This window comes from Alosa pseudoharengus, unplaced genomic scaffold (genome assembly GCF_046254945.1).
Source record: "Alosa pseudoharengus isolate Yale_2024_CS ecotype anadromous, Long Island Sound unplaced genomic scaffold, YU_APseudo_1.1 YU_APseudo_1.1_scf_14, whole genome shotgun sequence".
NCBI classification, from domain to species: Eukaryota; Metazoa; Chordata; class Actinopteri; order Clupeiformes; family Clupeidae; genus Alosa; species Alosa pseudoharengus.
The window spans coordinates 2431950-2440525 of NW_027468609.1; positions in this window are offsets into that span (position 1 = coordinate 2431950).

The following is an 8576-nucleotide window of genomic DNA, read 5'->3' on the forward strand; positions in this document are numbered from 1 at the left end:
TGTATCGGAGTAACATTTGACCAGTAGTATCTGTACTTTGACTTAAGTACTGAAATTGAGTACTTCGCCCACCTCTGATAACCCAGAAGGATGTACTTGGTATCAAATGATAGCTCTGAGTCTCCTCTTTCATCTGACATGCGTGGCATATCTATGCAATCACGGGTCCGCGAGTAATTCAAACGAGAGTAATGAGTGCAGCGTTGGTTTGTGTACATGACGTTATTATTTTGCAGTCACTTCGTCTGGTTTTATAAGCCAGAAGGATCGATAAACATGGTACCAATGGATAGCCCTGTGCTCCCTCTTTCATCTGATATGCTTGCCATATCGATGCGATCACGGTTTCGCGAGTAATTCAAACTAGAGTAATGTGTGTGCAGGTGAATGCAGAGAAGTATAGACTATAAATATGATGCAATTTGATTTAATTTCATGATTTTTTTTAATTTTCATACTTGATCGTACAGACAAGTGTGTAGTCTCGTTGGAAAGCCCCACTTCTGCTCTGTCGTGCAATAAAGGTTTCATCTCGCTGCGATGAACCGTTCCGGAGAAATGTAACAGAGAAGAAAGGGTGTGTTTTTTGACGCACTTTGCGTCAATCGGGTTCTAAGGGTTAACTTAGAAACTTCATTCAAACTTTGTAATGTAGGTATTCAAACGGACCAAGCTGCTATGTCTTTTCAACTTTGAAACTTTTATACTTTTTAAACTATTAAAGAAAAACTTTTTAAAAATCCCCATAGACTTAACATTGCCGATTATGACATCATAATATGGCCATTAAGCAATTAGAATCCTATGGCAGGTGTTCAGGCCACCTGCAGCCTCAGGCTTTAAGCATAAAATCTGGGTCAATTAAGACTACACATCCTATTCAACTGTTTCCTCTGCACAAAACTGTTTCAAAATAAAAGTCCTCACTACAATAATCCACTGTTAAACAATGTAACCCATTAAACTACTGAACTTTTTACATTCAACTTTTAAACGGTCTACTTTTAAACTATCATTAAACTATCTATCTATTAAACTAGCTGTCTATCAACAACTTTTAAACTATCTACATTCAACTTTTTAACTTTTAAACTATATACATTCAACTTTTAAACAGTCTACTTTTAAACTATTATTAAACTATCTATTAAACTAGCTGTCTATCAACAACTTTTAACTTGTCATCAACTATGACTCCTACCCACTGTAGTTAGTTAGCATGGTTAGCATTTTAGCATTGCTAACATTTTTAGCAAAACTGCTAAAAATGATTAGCTAGGTTAGCTAAGTCATATGCATAGATATATACACTAGATGTCGCCTTCTGCTTCTCAGCATGCGTCAACACCGCCGCCATATTGGTACAGGGATCTGAAGTGCTAAACTAGTTCTCCTGTATTGTCAGCGTTACCTATTTAGCGACGTTTGGCCATCCCCAGTGATAGAAAACCTTTTTAGCGATTAGCGACAAATTTGGGAACTTCTCACAATGATGGCAGATCGGCTTCTTTGTTGTTGAAACGTAAGAAAATCACCTTTCTCATGGCTTTGTCATTTATGAATTCAGCTACATCTCGTTTGCCCATGGCACTGACCCATGATTATAAAAGTAACGACTGGCGTAGCCTATGTAGTAGCAGAGGTAAATGTTCTACAGATCTACAGCAACTTCTGGTGAGATTACAACTTACATGAGTAAACGAGACGAGGGGTATGTGGCATCAACCAGAGCCTGTCTACGAAGAGCCTGTTTACTTTCATTGTATCGAACCTGGTTGCAGTTTACTCATTGTTCCTCTAGGGGCCGCCGCTAGCTAGTGCAGAATGAATGGGAGTCTATGGGGCTAGACGGGTAAAATGTATCTTATCGTCTTAAGCTTAGTTTTCTCTAGACTCAACCATAAATACATGCCTGTCAGTTGGAACAACCCAAAAAACTAGATAATTGCTTGAGATTTTGACGATTTATGGTGATTTTATTTTCGCTAGATCTTTGCCCAGATTGACGCTATTGCATTATAGAGGAGTGGATCACTGAAGCAAGATGGCGTCTCGATTGACGCATTCGTTCCAATGAACAGCAGTAGTCAAGGCGACATCTAGTGTATATATCTATGAGTCACATGGTTAGCATAGTTAGCATGTTAGCATTTTTAACATGTTAGTTAGCATAGTTAGCATAACTACTAAAAATGATTAGCTAGGTTAGCTAAGTCACATGGTTTACATAGTTAACATGTTAGTTAGCATAGTTAGCATAACTACTAAAAATGATTAGCTAGGTTAGCTAAGTCTCATGGTTAACATAGTTAGCATGTTAATATAGTTAGCATTGTTAGCATAACTGCTAAATATGAATAGCAAAGTTAGCTAAGTCACATGGTTAGCATGTTAGTATTCTTAGTATTTTAGCACAACTGCTATAAATTATTAGGTAAGTTAGCTAAGTCACATAGTTAACATTGTTAGCATAGTTAACAACATTAGCATTATTAGCATTTTTTTTAAAAACTGCTAGATAACATTAAATTAACTAAGTAACTTGGTTAACATTATTATCTTTGTTAATATAGTTAACATAACTGCTAGCAAACATTAGAGCCATTCTACCTAAATATCTACCTAAATATTTTAACCATTTCAGGGCTCCAGACTAACTTTGCACTGGTTGCACTGGTGCGCCTAACTTTTTTTCTTAGGTGCACCAGCACAAAAGTTAGGTGCACCCACATTTTCAACCACATCGCATTTAACACCGCAGCAGGTTCACTTTTTTCCCTTAATTACTGTCCTATATAGGTTGTGACAGAGGGCTCTGTCTAGCTCCTCCGTACAGCGCCTTGTTAATTATCCCTAGTTACTATCGAGGGGGTGCACACCTGACTTTAGTTTGCTAGTGGCAGATACCAACTTTTTGACAAGCGCCAGTACATGCGAGGAACTGTAAAAGCACACACAATAACATTCACACACAACGATAAAAGCAGACACGGTAACAAACATTAGTGTATGCAAACAAACAGCCACACGCGACCACACACAAACATCCATTCACGCGAACACAAATACTGAAACTCGTACCTGTTTTCCCTGACCGCAGCACTATTAACCCTGTAAACTAATAAACTTACACTCACCGGGTAGAGCAGGTTAAATCCTGGTTGTTTTTGTTGTGTCGTCCGTTTTGGTTTGTTTAAGTCCAAGCAGCATCTATTTGGGGATAGTTGAATGGCGCGCGCGCCGCCATGATGGGCTAACCCGAGCAGTGGGGCTGAGGGCTAGTTCAAACGCCTCAGGTCTGCGCAGTGCAGCATGGGTGCGGGGCAAACTATGTTTAACGGGGTTTTTCATGAAATACGGTAGTAATAAGGGTTATAAGGGGAAAAGTGAAATGAATATGATACATATGGAGTGTATTCTTGAGGAACTATTTACTGACTGTGGGGGTGATGTTTAAAAGTGTTTATTAGTGATTTTTGTTGTTAACTGTGGAGATAGTATGACCTGTGGGAGGGGTTGAGCATCTTAAATGTTGGGCTCTGAGCAGTCTGTGGGAGAGAGTGAGGGAGAAGCAACAAATACCAGCTCAGGTAAACAGTTGTTTTTGCAGGTTGTGGCTGTAATTGGATTACCTTGGAATATTCGTTTGCTTGTCTTGTTGGACTTAAACAGTTATTTTTGGACTCTTTAAAATTAGTTTGTTTTTCTTTATTGAATATTTCTTTTGTCATTGGCCAGTCTTGTTTACATGCCACAATTTTTCTTGGACATTATTGGACGTTCGGGTGCACTTTTTACAATAAACATCCTGCACTTAAGTGCTGCTGTGGCAGAGCCAGTTCATTTCCAACCTGAGCTGTGCTACTACGTGACATATGGTGGCAGTGGTGGGATTGGCCAGCCACAGGAAGTGCATCGCAAAAGTTTCAAGATGGACGACGTGAAGGGTGAGAAGCACGAAGAGGATTGGGAGGATGCCTCTGAGGAGCGGTTAGAGGAGGCGGAGCAAGTGGTACGCCCCAAGATGACTTCAAGTACTCCGACAGATCAACAACCTAAAGCCCGGTTCCAGAAGTTATCAAAAGCACCAGAGGGGGAGGCAGACCAGACAATGGGAGATGTAGCAGGCCTGCTGAGGGAGTTCCTGAACATGCAGCAGCGACGTGAGGAGACCATCCTGGCAGAGATCCGTGGCATGGCCACACACCTTGGACAAGGACAAGCAAGAGGACAGCACCCATCACACACAGCACCAAGGACTACAACCACGTCGAGTACCAGAGAGTCGGAGAGTCCGCGGATGGGCCTCCCCACACCAACCCACCATCGTCCTCCAGTCACCAGAGAAGAGTCAGCAGATTCTTTTGATGAGCCGTGGCCGATTCCTGCTGCCGTGCCAGTTCAGCCAGCCCAGCCAGAGAGGGTTGTGCGTAAGGAGCCCAAGATGCCGCTGTATCAGCAGAGTGAAGACATCGAGGACTACCTGTTGCGTTTTGAGCGCATGGCCAGAACCTGGGCTTGGCCAGAGAGAGACTGGGCGTGTCGTCTGGTGCCACTGCTGACGGGGAAGGCGCTTGCTGCCTACACATCGATGGATGAGGAGCGGTCCAACATCTACAAGTACCTGCGGGAAGCTATACTGGAGAAGTTCGACGTGACACCTGAGACATACCGACAGCGTTTCAGGACAGCGACAACACCATCAGGAGAGACCCCAACGGAGACGTACAACCGCCTGAAGAACCTGTATCGGCGCTGGATAAGGCCTGAGCAGCACTCCAAGGAGGACATTGCAGAAATGATCATCATGGAGCAGCTAATCAACGTTCTGCCGTATGATGTCCGGACCTGGGTGAAAGAGCATGAACTAAAGGATGGTAAGACCACTGCAAAACTAGCCATGCAGTACCTCAATGCTCATCGGCGTGGCAGTCAGCGACTTCAAGCATCACTGCACCCTCAAAGCAATCAGCGATCCCAAGCAACCCAAGATGTCAAAGACACACGGGACGGTAGAGGTACCAGGGGGGGGGGCTGTAAGATGGGATGGTTCGCAGAATAGAGGGCAAGAGTTAATCTGTTTCTACTGTCAGCAGCCAGGCCATAAAGCTGTTGTGTGTCCTCTGAGAAAACCAAAGCTGACTGGGTTTTGCTATGTACCAAGGGAGGGGGACCGTCTCTGTGGGGATAATGATGATGAAATGAAATCTGAAATTCTCTTGAATGGACAAGCTGTGCGTGCACTGGTCGATACTGGTAGCTCTGTGACTCTCATCAACAAATCCCTGCTACCCGCTGATAATTTGAACTATGAAAAGAAAATTTTTGTGCAATGTGTACATGGTGATCAGAAGGAATACCCGACTATGGAGGTGACTGTAACGGTAAATGGTCAAATGTTTTTGATTAATGCTGGGGTGGTGGAGGGTTTGCCAACTGACATGGTCTTAGGTAGGGACTTACCAGCGTTGACAGATCTTCTGAGTGCACCTAAAAATGAAGCTGCAGGTGCACATCTGTCCTGTGCAGTGGTTACGAGATCCCAAATTAGGGGAGGACTGGAGCCCCTGCCAGACTTGTGTGGTAGTCTGTGTCAGGGCGGGTCCAAAGGCCCCAGAAAACCACGCCGGCAGCGGCGCCTAGAGAAGCATCTGGGTACCCCGGTGATTAAACCGGAAGCAACTGGGCTAGAAGCTGAGGGGTTGTGGAAGGTGCCAGAGAACATGGGGACCTTGCAGGCTGGGGATGTGTCACTGAAACCATTGTTTGACAGAATGAACGGGAAGGGAGGTGATCAAAAAGGGGTGGATGGGGAAAGAGTGATATTGGAGAATGGGCTGTTATACATTGAAGAGGATAATGTTAAACGCCTAGTTTTACCAACCACATGTCGACCCCTTGTCCTTCACCTCGCACACACACTACCCTGGGCGGGTCATTTGGCCCTACAAAAAACCTATCTTAGGTTAAGCTCACGATTCTATTGGCCCTCAATGTATGCCGATGTACGTATGTATTGTGCAACATGTCCTGTGTGCCAGAAAATAGGTGCTGTGAGGAGAGCTGACAGAGTGCCTCTGCACCCATTACCCATGATCTCCACCCCCTTCCAACGCATTGCAATGGATATCGTAGGACCACTGGAGAAGAGCAGCTCTGGGTACAGATTTATCCTGGTGATCTGTGATTACGCGACACGCTATCCAGAGGCCTTCCCACTGCGGTCCATCAACACGCCTAAGGTTGTCAGCGCCCTGGTCCAGCTGTTCTCTCGGGTTGGATTCCCGACGGAAATCCTCACCGACCAGGGGACGAACTTCACATCACGACTGATGCGCCAACTCCACCAGCAGCTGGGAATCAAAGCCCTCCGGACTACTCCATACCATCCGCAGACGGACGGACTCGTGGAGAGATTCAACCACACCCTCAAGAGCATGTTGAGAAAGTTCGTCTCAGACACTGGCAAAGATTGGGACAAATGGCTCCCCTTCCTCCTGTTTGCGTACAGGGAGGTGCCGCAAGCCTCGACAGGGTTCTCCCCATTCGAGTTGGTGTACGGCTGGCAGGTCCAGGGTCCATTGGACCTACTGAAGACGACCTGGGAAAGACCAGCGGATGCCTCATTGGAGGTAGGAATTGTGCAGTACGTGCTGCGAATGAGGGACCGCCTGGACCAGTACCTAGAGGAGGCTGCAGAGAACTTGCGGAAGGCGCAGAAGGCACAGAAGCTCTGGTATGACCAGTATGCCAGGCACCGCGAGTACCAGCCAGGTCAGAAGGTCCTATTACTGCTCCCCACCAGTACCAGCAAGCTCCTCGCTAAATGGCAAGGCCCTTACGTCATCACTAAGAGGAAGGGTCCAGTCACATACGAGGTACACCACCCTGACAAGGGCAAGACCACCCAGGTGTACCACGTGAATCTGCTAAAGGAGTGGAAGGAAATGAACACTGAAGAAACAAAGGTGAAGTTGGAGGTCACGGAGACGAAGATGGAGGAAGCAAAGACGGACACAGCTGATACAAATATGGAGATGGCAGAGCTGAAGAGAAAAGGTGCCAAGGTGATGATGGTGCGGAAAGTGGAAGCAGATGGTGAAGATGGAGATGACGTGCAGACCTGGAAACCACGGAAAGAGGCAGCAGTGACCTTTGGCCACTTGAAGGAGGACTTGCAGAGAGATCTTCTGGAGGTTTTTGACCTCTTCCCAGCGCTGTTCCAGCCTAGACCGGGCCACACTGGAGTGTTGGAGCACAAGATCCACCTGAAAGACCCCACTCCAATCCGTCAGAGGCCTTACAGGGTGCCAGAGACCCTGGTGTCTGGACTGAGGGAAGAGATCCAGACCATGCAAGAGTTGGGTGTCATTGAGGAGTCAACAAGCGAGTGGAGCAGTCCAATTGTGGTGGTGCCCAAGAAGGATGGATCCCTAAGGATATGCCTGGACTTTAGGAAGCTCAATGCAGTCTCGCAGTTCGATGCCTACCCAATGCCCCGAATTGACGACTTGCTAGAGAAGATTGGTCGGGCCAAGTATATAACAACGCTAGACCTCTGTAAAGGTTATTGGCAAGTGCCTCTGGAGGAAAAGTCCAGGGAGTACACAGCATTCAGAACACCTCTCGGGCTCTTCCAGTTCACTGTGATGCCGTTTGGTTTACATGGTGCCCCAGCCACGTTCCAACGGCTAATGGACAGAGTCCTAGTGGGGTGTGATGATTGCTGTGCTGCTTACCTGGACGATGTTGTGATCTTCAGCCAGACCTGGACAGAGCACTGCCAACACCTTCAGAGGGTTCTCCAATGCATCCAAGAGGCAGGACTTACCTTGAATGTCCAAAAGTGTGAGTGGGCCAAGGATGAGACCAAGTACCTGGGGTACCTCGTTGGCCATGGAGAGGTCCGGCCGAAAGTCGACAAGGTGGAGGCCATCAAGAACAGCTCTCGACCTCGGACCAGAAAGCAGGTCAGGTCTTTTCTCGGTCTTGTTGGGTGGTACCGCCGTTTCATCTCCAATTTTTCCACCATCGCCGCACCCCTAACTGACCTGACCAGCAAAGCCGCTAGGAATCCGGTGCAGTGGACGGACGAGTGTGAAAGAGCGTTCAATACCCTGAAGACATGCCTGTGCTCTTCTCCAGTACTGCTAAGTGCAGACTTCACGAAGCGATTTCTGGTGCAGGTTGATGCCTCATCTGTGGGAATTGGAGCAGTCCTGGTGCAAGGGAAGCCAGGGGAAGAAAGGCCAGTACTGTATCTGAGCCGTAAATTGCTACCCAGACAACAACGGTACTCCACAATTGAGAAGGAATGCCTTGCAATTAAGTGGGCACTGGAGAGTCTACGTTATTACTTGTTGGGCCGAGAGTTTGATCTGGATACAGATCATCGAGCTCTCACATGGATCCAGACAATGAAGGATAACAATGCGAGAGTGACCAGATGGTATCTCGCACTACAGCCCTACAAATTCCATATACGACACAAATCCGGAAAGCAGAATCTGCTGGCTGATTACCTGTCCAGATTGCCGATGCTCTGCAATCTAGGAGAAGGGGAAGGTAATGTGACA